We start from the raw sequence: 19,968 nt of genomic DNA on the forward strand, positions 1-19,968 counted from the left end.
GCTTGTGGCTAAGTCCAATCTCTGCCTCTGTCTTCATATGGCCTTCTCTTCTCTGTCCATCTCTGTATTGTGTTTCTCTTAAAAGGGCATTGGATTTAGAGCCTACATAGATAATACAGGATGATCTAGTTTCTACGTCCTTTTAAAAAAAATTTATTTTTTTTTAAAAAATTTTATCTATTTATTTGACAGAGAGACACAGCAAGAGAGGGAACACAAGCAGTGGGAGTGGGAGAGGGAGAAGCAGGCTTCCCGCTGAGCAGGGAGTTGGATGCGGGGCTCAATCCTAGGACCCTGGGATCATGACCTGAACTCAAGGCAGACGCTTAACAACTGAGCCACCCAGGTGCCCCTAAAAATCTTACTTTTAAGTAATCTCTACACCCAACATAGGGCTTGAACTCATGACCCCAAGATCAAAGTCACATGTTCTACGGACTGAGCCAGCCAGGCGCCCCATCAACATCTTTTTTTTTTTTTTTTAAAGATTTTATTTATTTATTTGCCAGAGAGAGAGTGAGAGAGAGAAAGAGAGAGCACAAGCAGGGGGAGTGGCAGGCAGAGGGAGAAGCAGGCTCCCCGATGAGCAAGGAGCCCGATGCAGGACTCAATCCCAGGATGCTGGGATCATGTCCTGAGCCAAAGGCAGACGCTTAACCGACTGAGCCATCCAGGCGCCCCCCCCATCAACATCTTTAGCTTAATTACATCTGCAAAGACTCTTTTTCCAAATAAGGTCACATTCATGGGTCCCAGAAGGTAGACATATCTTCTTAAGGAGAAGGAAACTACCTACTGCAGGTAGTTTGGTGTTTCTTTTTGTTTTTTATTTTGTTTGTTTTTTAATACCTGGAGTTTACTGGGTTTTCCTTAAGAGAATAAATATATCATTCAGCATTCTTTTTTTTTTTTTAAGATTTTATTTATTCATTTGACAGAGAGAGACACAGTGAGAGAAAGAACACAAGCAGGGTGAGTGAGAGAGGGAGAAGCAGGCTTCCTGCTGAGCAGGGCCGATGCGGGGCTCAATCCCAGGACCCTGGGATCATGACGTGAGCCGAAGGCAGATGCTTAACGCCTGAGCCACCCAGGCGCCCCCACTCAGCATTCATTAATTCAACAAATATTTATTGAACAGCTACCATGGGCCAAGGGTTCTAGGCACTGGGATACCATTAATAAACAAACATAAAAGTCCTTGTCCTGGGGCGCCCAGCTGGCTCAGTCAATGGAGCATGTGACTCTTGATCTTGGGGCGTGAGTTCAAGCTCCACGTTGGGTGTAGTAGAGCTTACTTAAAAAAAAAAAGTTCTTGTCCTTATAGAGCTAATATTCTAGTGGAGAGAGGTAAATAATCACACACAAATAAATATAAAGTATATCAGGGGATGGTAACTGTTATAATAAAAGTCAGGCAGGCTTTGGGATAGAGAGTGACTACAAGGGCTATTTTATTTTTATTTATCTATTTAAATATTTTATTTTTTTAAGTAATCTCTACACCCAATATGGGGCTTGAACTTACAGCCCCAAAACTAACCCCGAGATCAGGAGTCGCAGGCTCCACTGACTGAGCCAGCCAGGCGCCCCTAGAAGGGCTAGTTTAAATACATTGATTAGGGAAGACCACTCTGATCAGGTGACATTTGAGTAGTGACTTGAATCAGGTGAATTGCTGGAAGAATATTTTTGAGGGAGGTAAAGGTCGTGAGGTGAGCTTGATGTGTTTTGGGGATAAAGAGTTAAGTAGAGAAGTTACAAGTTTTAAAAGTATCACTCTAGCTGCTGAGTTGGCGAGTAGACCACACAGGGCAAGAGCAGGAGCAGTTAGGAGCCAAACTGAACAATCCAGAGAGAGATGATGATGGCTTGGACCAGCTTGGTGACTGTGGGATGTAGGAAGTGTTCAAATTAGGGATGTATTTTGAAGACAGGGCTGACATCATTGCTGATGGATTGAAGAGGCGACATGTGAGAGAAAGAGAAGAATCCAGGAGGACACAATATTTTTGGCCCGAACAACTAGATGAATGGAGGCTTTGCTGGGAAAATCAAGTTTCCATTTTGATTAAGTTGTGTTTGAGATGCTTAGTTGGGCCACCAAGTGGAAGAGGTTAGCCGGCAGTGGATTTCCTTGTCTGGAGGTCAGGGGAGAGGTCGGAGCTAGTGATCCAAATCTGGGGTTGTCAGGATAGAAACAAAATTTAAAGCCATGGAATTGGATGAACTCACCTAGGAGGAGAATGTAGATAAGAGAGGTCCAAGGACTGTGTCCTGGGGAACTCTAACATTTAGAGGTTGGAAAAGTAGGAAAGATTCTACAAAGAATACAGAGGAAGAGAAACCAGGGAGGTAGGAGGACCAAGAGACTGATGTTCTGGAATTCAACTGAATTCAAAAGAAAAGGTTTCTGGGGGCACCTGGGTGGCTCAGTTGGTTAAGCATCTGCCTTCGGCTCAGGTCATGATCTCAGGGTCCTGGGATGGAGTCCCACATCGGGCTCCCTGCTCAGTGGGCAGCCTGCTTCTCCCTCTCCCCCCTCCTTGGCTCTCTCTCTTGCTATCTCTCACTCTCTCAAATAAATAAATAAAATCTTAAAAAATAAAGTAAAAATAAGAAAAGGTTTCTGGGCGGAGGAAGTGGCCAGCCGGATCAGGAGCAGCTATTCGGACAAGTAAAAGGGAGCTGAGATTGACCATGGCACTTGGCAGCAGGAAGGTCATCAAGTGACCTTGTTTCAGTGGAGGAGTGGGACCAAAAGCCTGACTGGAGCAGATTTAAGGAAAATGAAAGAAGAAAATGTGGAGACAATAAGGCTGGATAATTATTTTGAGACGTTCTGCGGCAAGGGGACCAGAGAAGTAGGGTGAAAGCCTCGTGGGATCTGGAGATAATAATTTTATCCTTTCTTGGGGCACCTGGGTGGCTCAGTCATTAAGCGTCTGCCCTCGGCTCAGGTCATGATCCCAGGGGTCTGGGATCGAGTCCCACATCCAGCTCCCTGCTCCGCGGGAAGCCTGCTTCTCCCTCTCCCACTCCCCCTGCTTGTGTTCCTGCTCTCGCTATCACTCTCTCTCTCTATCAAATAAATAAATAAAATCTTTAAAAAATAATAATTTTGTCCTTTCTTTTCCAATATTTATACTGGTTACTTCATTTTCTTGTCGAACCGAATGATAAAACCTCTGAAAACAATATTGAATAATAGCATGCAAGCAGAAATCCGTTTCTTTTGCCAATTTTGATGGAAAGGGTTTTAGGGTTCAACCACTTAGAATGATAGTTGCTGTTGAATTTTGGTAAGGAAGTTGTGGGCTTTTAAAAAATAATGTTCAAAGAATTTTTAAATCCATATTTAAAGGAATTAATGAGGAGGCACCTGGGTGTCTCCGTCAGTTAAGCCTCTGACTTGATTTTGGCTCAGGTCGTGATCTCAGGGTCCTGGGATTGAGGCCTGTGTGGGGCCCCCTGCTCAGCCCCCTCTGCCCCTTCCCCCCAACTCGTGCACACACACACTCTCTCTCTCTCAAATAAAGAAATCTTTTTAAAAAAGAAATAAAATAGCATTAGATATACCTGATTTTTAACGATTAGAGAAAATTGAGCTACGAAAAGCATCTGATCTGGTATTTTTTTAATGATTTTTAAATTTATTTTGATATAATCTTAGGCTTACAGAAAAGTCATAAGAACCATACAAGGATTTCAGATTCAATAAATATTTACATTTTGCCCTACATAATTCTCTCATCTTTCTCTCCCTGTCTCCCTTTCTCTCTGTGTATATAAAACAAGAACATTCTTTTATATAACCACAGTACAATTATAAAAAATCAGAACATTTAATATTAGTGCATGACTATTGCTTAATATACAATCCATATTCAAAGTTTATCAATTGTTGCAATAATGCTCCTTAGAGCTATTTTTTTCAGGTCCAGGATTCTAATTCCAAGATCACAAATCGCATTTAATTGTCCTGTCTTCACTCTCTTTTAATCTGGGGAATAGTTCCTCTGACTTGGCATTTTGCAAGAGTCCAGGCCAATTATCTTGTAGAACGCCCGTCAGATGGGTTTGTCTGATGTTTCCTCGTGATTAGATCCAAGTTGTGCATTTAGCAGGAATACAACAAAAGTGAGCTGTGTCCTTCTTGGTGCATAGGACCCTGGTAAACTGTCAGCTTGTCCCAGTCATGGGGATGCTACTCTTGAACATTTGGTTAAGTTGGTGTCCTCTGAGTGCCTTCACTGCAAAGTCCCCATTTTTCTCTTTGTAATTAATAAATATTTATGGGACATAGAGTCCACTTAAATATCCTGTCCTTATCGAACATTTGGCCTCACCCCTTTTAGAAAAATAATAGAGCTTTCATCACTTTCCAATCTCTTCTTGATGATCAGTGTTCCAACTTTTCTGTTTATTCTTGGGTTAGCTCTTAAATTTTCTGCCCGTCTTCTTAGCTCTACATTCTGTGGAATTTTGTCACCTTTTGTTTAAAATCCTTTAACTGCACTAAAGGAAAAACTTAAGCAATCATATAATTAATTTCAAGAAGTCTTTCCTGTCCTCTGTTTATTTTTTTAAAGTGTGCTGTTGTTGTTGAAGGGATTATAATAACTTCAAAATTCTCTAAGGTTACTAACTAGGGTCCCCTGAAGTACCTTTGCTACCTCCAAGACTTTTTTCCCCCTTTTTTCTCTTGGTATTCCTCTTTCACTCTTTCCCATAGAGGCTTTCTTCAAATGCCTAGCAAATCTTGTTTGGTGTGCATTTCTTTTCTTTTTTTAAGATTTTACTTATTTATTTGAGTGAGAGAGAGTGCACAAGCAGGGGGAGGGGCAGATGGAGAGGGAGAGAGAGAATCTTTTGATTTGGGGCTCGATCCCAGGACCCTGGGATCCTGACCTGAGCCCAAGGCAGACGCTTAACTGACTGAGCCACCCAGGTGCCCCCTATGGGGAGAGGGAATCTAAAGGAGATGACGCAGGGCTCGATTCCAGGGCCCTGAGATCATGACCGGAGCCGAAATCAAGAGTCAAGACGCTTAACAGACTGAGCCACACAAATGCCCTGATAACCAATTTTTAAAAATTTAAAACATTGTTCTGGCCAAAGGAAACAGGCTTTAAGGCCACATTTGTTACTTCTGATTTAATCCTGTAGGTTTTTAATCACATCTGATTTATGGGACACTTTTGTTACTTCTGCTGGTGACAATTTTACTGTGTATTTACTACTAGGCATCATGCTAAGTAATTTATGAACATAATTGTATTTCACTGATATTACTTTTCCATTTTATAGATGAGGTTGTCTGTGCAGCAAGAGTGATCCTTTTGAAATATAGCTCTTGGGCACCTGGGTGGCTCAGATGGTTAAGCGTCTGCCTTCGGCTCAGGTCATGATCTCAGGGTCCTGGGATCGAGTCCCGCATCGGGTTCCCTGCTCAGTGCAGAGCCTGCTTCTCCCTCTCCCTCTGCCACTCCCTCTGCTTGTGCTCTTCTGTCTATCTCTCTGTCAAATAAATGAATAAAATCTTTAAAAAAAGAAAGAAAGAAAGATAGCTCTTAAATCCTTAAATCTGTTCAAGGCTTCCTGTTCCCCTTAGAATAAAAATCAAACTCAAGATCCCTTAGCTTGGAGCACCTGGCTGGCTCAGTCAGTGGAGTATGTGACTCCTGATCTCAGGGTTGTAAGTTCCAGCCCCACAGTGGGTGTAGAGATTACTTTAAAATCTTTTTTTTTTTTTTTTAATGGGGTGCCTGGGTGGCTCAGTCGGTTAGGCGTCTGCCTTTGGCTTAGGTCATGATCCCAAGGTCCTGGGATCGAACCCTGCATCGGGCTCCCTGCTCAGCGGGAAGCCTGTTTCTCCCTCTCCCACTCCCCCTACTTGTGTTCCCTCTCTCGCTGTCTCTCTTTCTCTGTCAAATAAATAAATAAAATCTTTAAAAAAAAATAAAAATAAAATAAATAAAAAAATTTTTTTAAAGATTTATTTATTTATGAGAGAAAATACAGGGGGAGGGGCAGAGAGAGAGGGAACAGACTCCCCGCTGAGTGTGGAGGTGGACACGGTGATTGGTGATTGATCCCAGGACCCTGAGACCATGACCTGAGCTGAAATCAAGAGTCAGCTGCTTAACTGAGCCATCCAGGCACCCCCCTAAAAAATCTTAAAAAAAAAAGTAGAGAAATGGAAAGTAAGGCTGCCCTTGAGAATTAGCCTGGTCAATGGAGTAGAGTTTTAGGGGGGCACAGACCCTTGAGGCAGATAGACCTGGACTCAAATTGCCTCCTATCAGGTACACAGTATGACCTTGGGCAAGTTAATCAGCTGCTCTGGCCCTCAATTTCCTCATTTAGTCATTCAGCTGACTATTGAACACTAACTCTGTGCTGGGCACTGTGCTAGATGTTCATAATACAAAGGTGGACAGGGCAGTCAGGGCTGATGGTACTTGCCTTCATGGAGCTTAAAGTCCACTGGGAGAGACAGACTACAAAACAAGCTACATTTATTACGATCGGGTTAGCTGCAAATGCAATTACACCCCAAGCAACTGTGTCTGAGTGGTGGTCCAGGGTTTCTATGTCATTCTGTTGTCAGGAAAATAGGTTTCCTCTATTTTTGTGGCTCTACCATGCTTGGTCTTAACTTCATGTTGCAAAAAAACAGATCTACACTCCAGAAATGAATGAAGAAGTGAAAGAGCCTCACATTGGGGATAGAGATTACTTAAAAAAATTTTTTTAAAGATTAATATTATTATTAATAGTAGTAATTATTATTTCATTTCCTTCCTTATTCATTCTTTGTGCTATGAGAAAAAATCTACTCCATGCCTCTCCCCTAGCTTCTGGTGGTTTGCAGGCAATCTTTGGTGATATTTGGCTTGTAGAATCAGCACCCCAATCTCTTCCTTCATCGTCATATGCTGTTCTCCCTATGTGTGTGTCTGTCTCCAGATTTCCCCGACTAGTCCTATTGGATTAGGGCCCACACTAATGATCTCATTTTAACTTGATTATTTTTGTAAAGATGCTGTGTCCAAATAAAGACACATTTTGAGGTGCTGGGGGTTAAGGCGTCCACATATGAATTTTAGGGGGACACGACTTAACCCGCAACAGTCTCTCAATGGCAAAACGAAAGCTTCAGCCTAGATAGTTGTTAAGTTCCTCCAAACCCAGGGACAGGAAGTGGTTGGCCCAAAGCCACAGAGATAGTGACTGGAGCTGGGATTCAAATCCAGGTCAGCCTGACTCCAAACCCTGAACTTTTAAACCAGTACAGATTTACGATGCCCAGTTCATGGGGAGGGAGCCTTCAATTTCACGGACACATAGACCTCTGTTCCAGGGTCAGCGTGCCGGCCATGTCTCCTGTCTCTGCAGCCGTGTTCAGCCTGCACCCCCACATCCTCCCACGGAGCTTTCTGTCCCATCCTGAGCTGTGCGCAGGACCTCCCCAGCTATCTACCTGTCCCACCCTCAGCCCCAGCAGGGAAACAGGGAAGCCCAGAGCTTCTCCATAAATATTTGTTTTATGAATGTGTGATGTGTGGATGGTGCTGGGTTGCTAGAATCCCCAGAACGGTTGAGGAGAAATCCACAGTGAAGGGAATCTGCATCTTACCTCCTATGCTGAGGCCAGGAAGCCTCTGGGTTTTTTCCAACATGGTACCCAAGGAGTGTGTGGTGTGGGCGATGAGTGAAGAGACACCTGTATGGGAGGTCTCCCACACGGGGCACTGCCACGAAGTCTCAAACACCCCGGAACAATGCTAAAGAATCACAGCAGTGGCTAGTGGCACTTCTCATTTCTTTCTCTCTTTCCTTTTTTTAAAGTAATCTCCATACCCGACATGGGGATCGAACTCACAACCCTGAGATCGAGAGTCACATATTCCACCAACTGAGCCCACCGGGTGCCCCTCACTTGTCATTTCTGACTTCAGTTTCACCATCTGTAAAAATAGAGATAAAACTACTGATCTCTTACCATTGTAATAAATAGTTAACATTCATTGAGCTCTTTGTAAGGGTGAGGAATTGTACGAAACCAGGGGTTGGCAAACTTTTTCTGTAAAGGGCCAGATAGTAAACATTTTATGATTTGTAGGCAAAGAGCCAAAATTGAGGCTATCATGTAGGTATGTTTATGACAAGAGAGAAAAACAAATTTCCACTAATTTTTTGATGGTATTAAAAATGTAAAAACCACATTCAGCTCGTAAGTTGTGTAAAAATAAGCAGCAGGGCGCCTGGGTGGCTCAGTCTTTAAGCTTCAAAGGACTCAAGTCATGATCCTGGAGTCCCAGGATCGAGTCCCACATCGAGCTCCCTGCTCAGCAGGAAGTCTGCTTCTCCCTCTGACCTCACCCAACTTGTGCTCTCTCTCTCTTTCTAAATAAATAAATCTTAAAAAAAATTGAAATAGGCAGCAGGCCAGATTTGGTTCATGGACTGTAGTTTGCTGACCCCTATTCGTTGTATTAGGTGTAATGGCTCAGTTAATCTTCACATCAACAGGGATGTCTGTTGATGAGGGATATGCTGTCTTTATCCTTGTTCTACAGACAAGGAAACAGAGAATCCCAGAGAGTTGTTTCTTCTTTTTTTTTTCGAAGATTTTTTTATTTACTTGTCAGAGAGAGAGAGAGCACAAGCAGGGGGAGCAACAGGCAGAGGGAGAGGGAGAAGCAGGCTTCCTGCTGAGCAAGGAGCCCGATGTGGGACTCGATCCCAGGACCCAGGGATCATGCCCCGAGTTGAAGGCAGATGCTTAACTAACTGAGCCACCCAGGCGCCCCCAGAGAGTTTAAATAACTTGCCCAAATTCACATAATTTTTTAAAAAAGATTTTATTTTTTTTAGGTAATCTCTATACCCAGCATGGGGCTCAAACTCACAACCCCGAGATCAAGAGTCATGTGCTCTAGCCAGCCAGGCGCCCCCTAAATTCACATAATTCTTCAGTGGTGGAGCTGGAATTTAAACCAAGGCAGTTCACTTCTGGAGTTTGCAAACTTAACCACCTCGTTGTGTAACAAACCTAAGGCACACGTAGAACTTGTCCCTTATGTATATGTTTATCTATGACTGCTTCCCTTTCTCCTCTCAAGGATGCCGGATTGGGAAAAAGATATCTCCAATGTAGAATGATAAGTACAAAGAAAGAAGGACGTGCAAAGGGCTTTAGGAGCAGAAGACCACCCCAACACTTCCAGTTTCATGCCTATCACCCCCAACAACCCTCTAATGACTCAGTGAGGGCAGATTTGATTATCTCTGTTTTATAAACACAAAGGAGAAACTTAGAGAGGTAAAGCGACTTACCCAAATTCACACAGCAAATATGTGGCAGAGCCAGGATTAGGGCTCCAGTCTCCTGGAGCTTGTCTAAGTGCATCCTACCATCACACTGTGTCTCAGACCCTGTCCGTCTCTGCAACCTCCTCTGTTGGGAATTAGGTTATCCAGGGCCTGGTTCTTCCAGAGAACACCATGTGTGATCCTGGGTTAGGCACCAAACCCCAGAATGTTGGAACTTCTAGAAGATCAGAAGTAGTGAGCCCATGAAAGACGATCAGGGACCCTCCTACTTCTAGTAGATGTCAGTATCCCAGGCATTGCTGGCTGCTTGGCACCCATTATTCCATTCAATCCCACAAGAGTCTCCTGGCTCAACCACTTAGCATGTCTGCCACCCCAGTTAAGTTGCTTTACCCCTCTGGGCCTCAGTTTCCTCAACTGGAAAATTGGGATAATAAAACCTATCTTGCACAGCTGTTGTAAGAATTCAAATTAACATTTGGGGCTCTTTTTTTTTTTATTAACATATAATGTATTATTCGTTTCAGGGGTACAGGTCTGTGATTCAACAGTCTTACACAACACCCAGTGCTCACCACAACACATATCCTCCCCAACGTCCATCACCCAGCCACCCCATCCCTCCCACCCCCCCTCCCCTCCAGCAACCTTCAGTTTGTTTCCTGAGATTAAGAGTCTCTTATGGTTTGTCTCCCTCTCTGGTTTCATTTTGTTTCATTTTTCCCTCACTTCCCCTATGATCCTTTGTCTTGTTTCTCAAATTCCTCATATCAGTGAGATCATATGATACTTGTCCTTCTCTGATTGACTTATTTCGCTTAGCATTATACCCTCTAGTTCCATCCACGTTGTTGCAAATGGCAAGGTTTCATTTTTTTTGAGGGCTGCATAATATCCATTGTATATATATACCACATCTTCTTTATCCATTCATCTGTCAATGGACATCTTGGCTCTTTCCACAGTTTGGCTATTGTGGACATTGCTGCTATAAACATCGGGGTGCATGTGCCCCTTTGGATCACTACATTTGTATCTTTGGGGTAAATACCCAGTAGTGCAATTGCTGGGTCATAGGGTAACATTTGGGGTTCTTTTAAAGATTTTATTTTTAAATAATCTCTATACCCAACATGGGGCTTGAACTCACAACCCCGAGATCAAGAGCCACACGCTCCGCCAGCTGAGCCAGCCAGGCACCCCCAAATTAAGATTTGTATGTCAAATTGTTCTCAGTGGTTATCACTAAGGGGCAGAATTATGGGAGACATGTTTCGTAGACTTCTATAATTGTAAATATTTTATAATAATTGTGTATTATTTTGTAAGTAGAAAAATATGTATAGATGAATATGTCATATATATATATGCAAGCTAAGTACATATAGTAAGCACTCAATTCACTTGCTTTTGTGTTTATTTATTCAACAAACATTTAGGGAGCATCTACTGTCTACAAGGTCCTGGCTATAAGAACTTGTATGTGGGATTTGAGCCCTGAAGAAGTTCCCAGTATGATTCGCACTGGATGAGGGTGGGAGGCATCTGCTGTGGTGGGAACAGAGTGCTGTGTGTAGGTGACAAGGCCAGGCGGGGAGTGTGAGCCTCTAATTGCCAGTTAGGGGTGACGGACACACTGGGGGAGGCGGGCACACAGAACAAAGGGTAGGTTTTATGGATTAGTAGAGCTTTGCCGGAGGGCAGACTGGAAAGGTACTTTCCCACAGCAGCAATGATTTTTTTGCCGGATTATAAGGAAAAGGGTTCTTTGTTTGAGGATGACTCAGTATATGTCAACCTCTATAGTAGGGAAGACAGGGCCATAAGATTTACGGACCCACAGGTCGCTCATGGTTGGGGAGGGACAGTTCTCTGAGAGAGACTGGATTGTCATCCAGATGGAGTCCAGCTCCCTTGAGATTTAAATGTTACACCTACAACCAACAAAGTTCAGGAAGAAAATATGTGAATGAGTTTACAGTGCAGGGTTGAGAAAGGTGATCCCTCCTAAACATAGAACCAGAAGCTATGATGTAAAAGCCTGATTAATTTGATGGGGGAAAAAAATCTAAACATAAGTACTGCAAGAATCCAAAACTAAGTTAAAAGACAAATGACAGATTGGGGGTAAATATTTCTAACAAATATAACATGCATAGTATAAGCACAGAGCACCTATAAATAAGCAACAGAAAGACAAAGAATATAGACAGTTCACAAAAGAAATGACTGAGAAACATAAAAAGATGTTTAAAATTCCTACTATTTATGAAAAATCCAACAAAGGAATACAATCTTTTTTATCTATCCGATTGACAAACTTCATGAAAGTTAATTATAGCCTGTGTTGGTGGTGGTGTGTCTCTGTGTATTTGTGTACCTTTTTTTTTTTTTAATGTAAACTCTACCCTCAATGTGGGGCTCGAACTCATAACCTGAAGATCAAGAGTCGCATGCTCCACCGACTGAGCCAGCCCCTGTGTACCCTTTTTAATAATGGTTTTGAAATTGGACAACTATTTTGGAGAGCAGTTTGACTGTATGTATTAGCACTTAAATTATTTGCTCTCTCCTTCTCCCCTCGCCCCCCAAGAACATAAGATCCATGGGGGTCCAAGGACCTCATCTACCATCCCCACTGCTATATTCCCAGCACCCAGAAGAGTAGAGGCAGAGCGCAGTAGACCTTTGATAAATATTTAACTCACTCAATGGAGGCATGAATTTTACATTCATGTTTCTCTAGGTGTGGAAATTCTTTTCCAGAGAATGTCTTTAAAAAAGTTTATTTATTTATTTATTTGAGAGAGAGAGAGAGCAAGAGAGAAAATAAAAGCAGGGGGAGTGGCAGAGGCAGAGGGAGAAGCAGACTTCCTGCTGCAGAGGGAGCCTGATGTAGGACTCGATCCCAGGACCCTGGGGTCATATACTGAGCTGAAGGCAGATGCTTAACCGACTCAGCCTCCCAGGCACCCCATGTTCCAGAGAATCTCTTGTTAAAAATACTTTCACTCCAGAAATCCCAATATTACGCTGTATGTTAACTAAAATTAAAAAAAAAAGAAAAAAGAAAAATACTTCCAAGAGTGGACAAAGCTATTCCTATAAAAATATTTATTGAAGGAGCTCAGTCAGTAGAGCATGCAACTCTTGATCTAGGGGTTGTGAGTTCAAGTCCCACGTTGGAGGCTTAAAATTAAGCCCTTAAAATTAAAATAAAGATTACTTAAAAATAAAACCTTCAGAAGAAAAAATTCATTGAAGCATTATATGAAATGGTGAAAAGAAGATGACAAACAGGGATGCCTGGGTGGCTCAGTCGGCTGGATGACTGCCTTTGGCTGGGGTTATGATCTTGGGGTCCTGGGATCGAGGCCCGCATCAGGCTCCCTGCTCCGTGGGCGGGCCTGCTTCTCCCTCTCCCACTCCCCCTGCTTGTGTTCCCTCTCTCGTTGTCTGTCTCTCTGTCAAATAAATAAATAAAACCTTAAAAAAAAAAAGATGACAAACAAAATAAATGTTCCTCAGTAAAAAGGATACACAAAAACAATTTTTCACCATGGGATACTATGGAATGAGTATGGATATCTCTTTGAAATCCTGATTTAATTTCCTCTGGATGTATACCCAGAAGTGGGATTGCTGGATCATAACAGTAGTTCTATTTTTAATCTTTTGAGGAATCTCCATACTGTTTTCCATAATGGCTGTGACTTTTTGGTTTTGTTTGAAATGTTTATCATGAGCACATATTAGAATTATAATTGAAGAATAAAGAAAAGTTAATGAGACATAAGTATTATTTTAGAACAAAAAGCACTAAAGAGAAAAAATCAGCAATCTGCCTAACCAGAGTCTGGATTTGGGGGTTTTGGTTTTTTTCTTCTTCTCCTTTCCCTCCTTCTTTACTAGTTCTTCTCCTTCTCTTTTTACTTCTCTTTTATTTTTTTTTTAAAGATGTTTATTTTTCAGTAATCTCTACACCCAGTGTGGGGCTCGAACTTATGGCCCTGAGATCGAGTCATACGTTCTTCTTCTTCCTGGGCTAGCCAGGCATCCCTTCCTTCTTCTTTTAGATTCAATATCTTTGTTTTTGTTTTGTTTTGTTTTGTTTTTGTTTTAAGCGCAGAAAGACTCTATCATGTTTGTGCAACTGGGGCCAAGGTTGGGACTGGTTCAGAAGGCCACCTGACGATGATGGATGGCAGTGGTCTGGTGTTTACTGGGGGGTTCCAGGCGGGGGGCTGGTGTTTACTGGGGGGTTCCTGGGGGGGGGGGGCTGGTGTTTACTGGGGGCATCCTCAGAGCAGGTGCAGTGGAAAGCACTTCGCATTCCCCGTCTCCTATACCCCTAACAAGGAGTCTCTGAGGCAGGTGCTGGTGAAGGTACCTCCCGTGTGGGGCCCCGAGAGCTCAGTGTTGTCTCGCTGCTTGTGTTCCAGGCTCCCCTGTGCCACCCACCAGCTGTGGGGCCTTAGTTACTTTCTTCCCCTTCAGTGTCTCAGTGAAATGAAGAGAAGAATAGCACTCCCCTCGCAGGGCTGTGGTCAGGATGAAGTGAAGTGCTCCCTATCAGACTTCCAGAGCAGGGCCTGGCACAATCCCACAGAGGAAGAAATCGAGGTAAGGAAGCGGGGATGCGTGCCCACATCCCTTGGCCCGGCTCCAGAGCCTGCTGGGTCCTTCCACTCGGTCCTATTTTGGGAACCACTTGGACTCTGAGGCGGAGTGGGGAGGCGGAGTGGGGAGAAGGTCCCTTCTTGCTCCTTCCTGTGTTTCTTCAGCTGCGGAGCACAGCAGGGGGCAGCCCTGGGAAAACCAGAAGCAAGGCCTCCGCGCTCCCAAAGCCTCCGGATTTGTATGCTGGGCGTAAAGTGAATTTGTCCGAGTGCCTGCGAGGGGCTGGAGTGGTGAGGGTCTGAGAGCACCGCTCGCTGCTCCTTCCCCGCCAACAGGGCAGCCTGGGCAAGTGGCCGGCGGGACCCTCGCGGGACAGGCCCTGGTCCCCGGGGACCCCGTGTGGCGGCCGCACGGTGAGATAAGTGAGAGAGAGCGCCACGCAGAAGGTTGTTTGGAAAATCACCTTTCAAAAATAGTTTTGCATCGAAAATTTCTAGATGTTTATAGAAAAAGAGCAGATGTGAAATCATTTCTTTTTACGAAAACTGAGGTCACAGAGGGAATGTGGCAAAAGCCAAGGCTTCCTCTGGGCTGCCCCTACGCGGGCTGGCCCCACACCCCCCCTTCCCTGTGCCCCTCCCCATCTCCCCCCTACTGGGTGTGTGTGGAGGGGGTAGAACCTTCTGTGGGGTGTAGCCTGACACCTGGTCAACAGGTCTCTTCCTACCCAAAAGCTTGCCCACACTCTGACCTCTCCAGGACCTGGACCCTCCCCCACCCTCTTCTTCCTACTTATAATTTTGTATAATAATTTAATTCCTGGGGTTTGTATGTGTGCTGAGTCTGTGTGTGCCTTGTGGAAAGGAGTCTGGCTTCTACTCAACTGAAAATAAAGAATAGTAAACCACAAAATCAAAACACATACACAAAAAGGCAACTTAGAAAGCAATATTTATTCTGGTTCTGCTTTTGCTTTGAAAGGTAATACATGTTCTCGACAGCGCAAAATGGAAAACACAGCTACTCCCGGCACCAAGAGCAAGCCAACCTTTTTGTTAACAGTTGGTTTCTTCTCTTTGGGTTACAGGGCACCTGCGATGTTTATTTACCCCTCAGGCTGGGGAAGACACAGCCACCTGTCACTGCACCCCCTCACTCCTTGCCCCCCTCCAGCATGGAGAGGACAGAGTCAGGGGCACGGTTCTGGGAAGTGGGTGGCTGGAGCTGAGGACTGGGCAGGAACCCGAGTCAATTTGTGCCTTTGCTGTTGTGGGAATGGTTTTGGGAAATGGTAAGTTGACCAGAGATTCCATCTGGGCCCCTTGATTCAGCAGAAGGGCTCCCAAAGGGTAGAGCATAGACCCCTTTTTCCTCCATCTTCCTTTAAAAGATACGCATTCATTCACTCATTAAACATTAACTGACTCTCACCTCGCCAGGCTGTGAGAAGTGGCCTTCCTGGCCTTCCAACAGCTCTCAGGCCTCCTGGGGACAGGGCGAAAGTAAGATAATGAAGATGACCAATTGGCACCCCAGGGATGTAGGGGGAGAGAGAGGGGAAAAGGAGAGAAGGAAGGACCTGTAGCAAAATCTAAAATGTGTGTGGACCATTTAAAAACGAATATTATATATTATAACAGCATTTTTATTTGGAAAATGCAAAACAAAACTTTTTTCTTAATGCAGACTGTGGAAAGTAAAGTGGGAGGAAATCTGGTCAAGAAATCTGGTCTTGCGGGGGCACCTGGGTGGCTCAGTCGTTAAGCGTCTGCCTTCGGCTCAGGTCATGGTCCCAGGGTCCTGGGATCGAGCCCCGCATTGGGCTCCCTGCTCTCCCTCACCCACTCCCCCTGCTTGTGCTCTCTCTCTCTCTAGCTTGCTCCCTCTGAAATAAATAAATAAATTCTTAAAAAAAAAAAAAAAAAAGAAAGAAAGAAATCTGGTCTTGGGGTTATCACAATTCTTATACAGTGACCCCAAACCTGGTGGGAGTGGAGGGGGTGCCGGGCCTTGCCCCTTCCCAGACTCCTATCAGGAATGGATAGGTATGACCTGTTTTTATTTACCAGAATGAGGAGGACTGAAAAAGGTGGATTCCAAAAGGATGGGGGAGGACTGGTAAATGGGAGGTTAAAGGACCGTCCTGAATAGGAAGCAGGGATCTGAGCCCTGGGGGTCAAAGGGAGAGCTTGGCCAATTCTGGGACACACCAGAAGCTGGAGGGGGGAGGTGCTCAGAAGGGTAGTGGCGGGAGGTGACACTTAGGACAAAGTTTCTGCCCTGTGTCCCCAGGGGCAATGGGAAGCCACAGGGGGTGTTGGCTAGAGTTCTTTGGTTAAAAGGGACAAAATTCCACTGAACTATGTTCAGAAAGACAAAGGAACCTCTTTTTTTTTTTCTTTTTTAAAATTATTATTATTATTATTTTTTAAAGATTTTATTTATTTATTTGACAGAGAAAGACACAGCGAGAGAGGGAACACAAGCAGGGGGAGTGGGAGAGGGAGAAGCAGGCTCCACGCAGAGCAGGGAGCCCAATGCGGGACTCGATCCCAGGACCCTGGGATCATGACCTGAGCCGAAGGCAGTCGCTTAACCGACTGAGCCACCCAGGCGCCCTAAAATTATTATTATTTTTAAGTAGGCTCCACGCTGCAGGGCTTGAACTCAAGACCCTGAGATCAGGGCCTGAGCTGAGATCAAGAGTCAGATGCTTAATGGACTGAGCCACCCAGGCGCCCTGACCCAACAAAGGGTCCTTCAGTCCTTCATGTGTATGAACCTAATTAATCCTCAAGTGGTTTGGCCCCAATGAGTAGGACCTGTTGTTCTGACCCCTGTTGTACAGGTGAGGGGGGTTATATGACACGCCCAAAGTCACAGCTGAACGAGCAGTGGAGCTGCAATTCAAATCTAAGCAGTATGGCTTTAGAGCCCATCCCCAAACCCCTACCCTATAAAGCTGCTTCTCCTGTCGATTAATTCAGCATCTAGGCATCTTCACTCAAGATGGAAATTCCCAGGAAAGAGAGCATGACTGGCCCAGCGTGGGACACACACCCAGCAAGGGGTGGTCCTTGGGGCCATTTGCCAGGATTGTCAATCTCATCATCCCCACACAGACAGAGACCTGAGGAAAGATGGCGCCATGACAGGATGAGATCATGAATGAACGCATGGTCTAGTTCTCCACCATGGAGGGGCTGATGAGGTCAGAATTGTATTCTAGGAGGACCACTCTGGGTACTTGGTGGAAGATGGGTGAGAGGGCTCCAGAGAGGGGGCCAGGAGCCCCACCAAGGACACCGGTCCAGCCATCCTTCAGGAAACTCCCATGACTTCAGCCATGGTGGTGGCAGGAGGTGCGTGGAGAAGGGATGAATTTAGAAGATACAAGAGATGATTAATAAAAAAAAAAAAAGAGAGAGAGATGATTAATAGGATAGAGGAACAAGGAAGTTCAAATGGAGGGAAATCAAGAATAATTCCAAATCTCTGGTTGAGCAACTGGATTGATGAGGGTGCCAGAAGGAGCAAGTATGGGGCCATGCTGAATTCAAGATGTCTGAGGGCCATCAAAGTGAGATGCTCAGGTGGCAGCTAGGTGTTTGAGAGATCCAGAGGGACCTTTGCTTGGATTCAAGTTTCTATGGGGCTGCCCTAAACCCATAGGGTGGTTTTTAGAGTTGGGGTTGGCAATAATTTTCTATAAAGGGCCAGATGGTATGTATTTTAGGCTTTGTAGGTCATATGGTCCCTGTTGAAACTACTCAGCTCTGCTGTTGGAGCATAAAAGCAGCCACAGACAGACAATACGTAAACAAATGGACGTAACTGTATTCCAACAAAATTTTATGTAGGGACACTGAAATGTGAATTTCATATCATCTTTATGTGTCAAGATATAGTATTCTTCTTTGGATTTCTTTTTCAACCATTTAAAAACATTAAAACCGTTCTTTTTTTTTTTTTTTAAGATTTTATTTATTTATTTGACAGAGAGAGACACAGCGAGAGAGGGAACACAAGCAGGGGGAGTGGGAGAGAGAGAAGCAGGCTTCCCGCTGAGCAGGGAGCCCGATGTGGGGCTCCATCCCAGGACCCCGGGATCATGACCTGAGCTGAAAGCTGATGCCCAACGACTGAGCCACCCCGGCGCCTCAACATTAAAACCATTTTTAACTTAGGGGGATTGTATAAAAACAGGGAACAGGGGAAGAATTAGGCCCTCAAGCTGTACTTTGCTGATCCCTGAATGAAGAATTAGAAAAGTAGCCCCAGGGATGCCTGGGTGGCTCAGTCGTACGTGTCTACCTTCAGCTCAGGTCATGACCCCAGGGTCCTGGAATTGAGTTCCACATCAGGGTCCTTGCTCAGCGGGGAGCCTGCTTCTCCTTCCGCCTGCCGCTCCCCCCGCTGCTTGTGTGCTCTCTCTCTGACAAATAAGTAAATAAAATCTTTATAAAAAAAAGGAAGAAAAGTAGCCCCATCCTCCATTAAGACATTGTATGATTTAATTATTTCTCAATAATAACAATTATGACAAATATTCAATCATTCTGTATAAATTATACAAATCAAATGTTGGTATAAAATAATGGAAACGTATCATTGTTGCAAATATATTGCAGTTTTCAACAGTAATCATACTAGATTTTAGAGAAGAACAAGATTTTTGGCTCTTAATACATTAATATCCCATCAAAATCACTTCCTTCTTGGGGCACCTGGCTGGCTCAGTCGGTGGAGCCTGCAACTCTTGATCTCGGGGTTGTGAGTTTGAGCCCCACACTGGGTGCAGAGATTACTTTAAAAAAATAAAATCTTGGGACGCCTGGGTGGCTCAGTCGTTAAGCGTCTGCCTTCGGCTCAGGTCATGATCCCAGGGTCCTGGGATAGAGTCCCACATCCGGCTCCCCGCTCAGCGGGGAGTCTGCTTCTCCATCTCCCTCTGCTGCTCCCCCTGCTTGTGCTCGCTCTCTCTCTCTGACAAATAAATAAATAAAAATCTTTAAAATAAAAAAATAAAATAAAATAAATAAAAAAATAAAATCTTAAAAAAAAATCACTTCCTTCTATGTATACGGTTGATTTCAATTGTAAACTTTTACAGAGTGGCAATGGTCCATATTTATCATAATCCTTTCAATTTCATATGTTGTCTGGATTAGAATACTTTTAAAAGGCCATGATCTTTCAGAATTACAAATTTCTCTTAAGGATGTTACTAGTGGGTCCCAAATAGCAAAATAAAATGAAATAATTTTGAAATTTAGTTTTGGATCTTGGAAATCACAATGAAATGAGTCTTCCTCCCTTTTCTTAGCATTATTTACATGAGTAAGGGCACCAAGATTGAAATTCTGTAATTTGGCATCAGTAACCTATTTTTCATAAATCTTGCTTCCTTGTGGGTTTTTTTTTTTTTTTTGCTTTCTTTTTAAAACAAAGAACATCTTTTTATTTTTATTTTTTGAAGATCTAATTGGCTTTATTAAGTGATTCATGAATTGGGCAGCATCCCATCTAGCAAGCAGAAAGAAGCTCTTAAAGAGCATCTTAATTCTTTTAATGCTTTCAAGGGCAGTATGTGTGTTAAATTTTGGCTCTGGTATGATTGATTGACTTACAAGATTTCACCCTAATGCCATTTCATATTAGCTAATACATTTAAAAGTTGAAATTTGCTAGAGTGTACTTTGCATTTTAGAATCTATCTCTTTATTAATATAATTAACCATTCCTAAAAGGTATCTTACCTTTTAAGTTTTTAGTGACACAATGGCATCCACTTGACTTTCTCATTGTGCATTCAACATTGACGTTCAACATTTGAAAATTTCTGTTTGAAAATACTTGTTCAAGGGCGTCTGGGTGGCTCAGTCGGTTAAGCGACTGCCTTCGGCTCAGGTCATGATCCCAGAGTCCTGGGATCGAGTCCCACATCGGCTCCCGGCTCAGCAGGGAGCCTGCTTCTCCCTCTGACCCTATCCCCTCTCATGCTGTTTC

The sequence above is a fragment of the Mirounga leonina genome, unplaced genomic scaffold (assembly GCF_011800145.1).
Source record: "Mirounga leonina isolate KUSES-001 unplaced genomic scaffold, KU_Mleo_1.0 Mir_173, whole genome shotgun sequence".
Taxonomy (NCBI): domain Eukaryota; kingdom Metazoa; phylum Chordata; class Mammalia; order Carnivora; family Phocidae; genus Mirounga; species Mirounga leonina.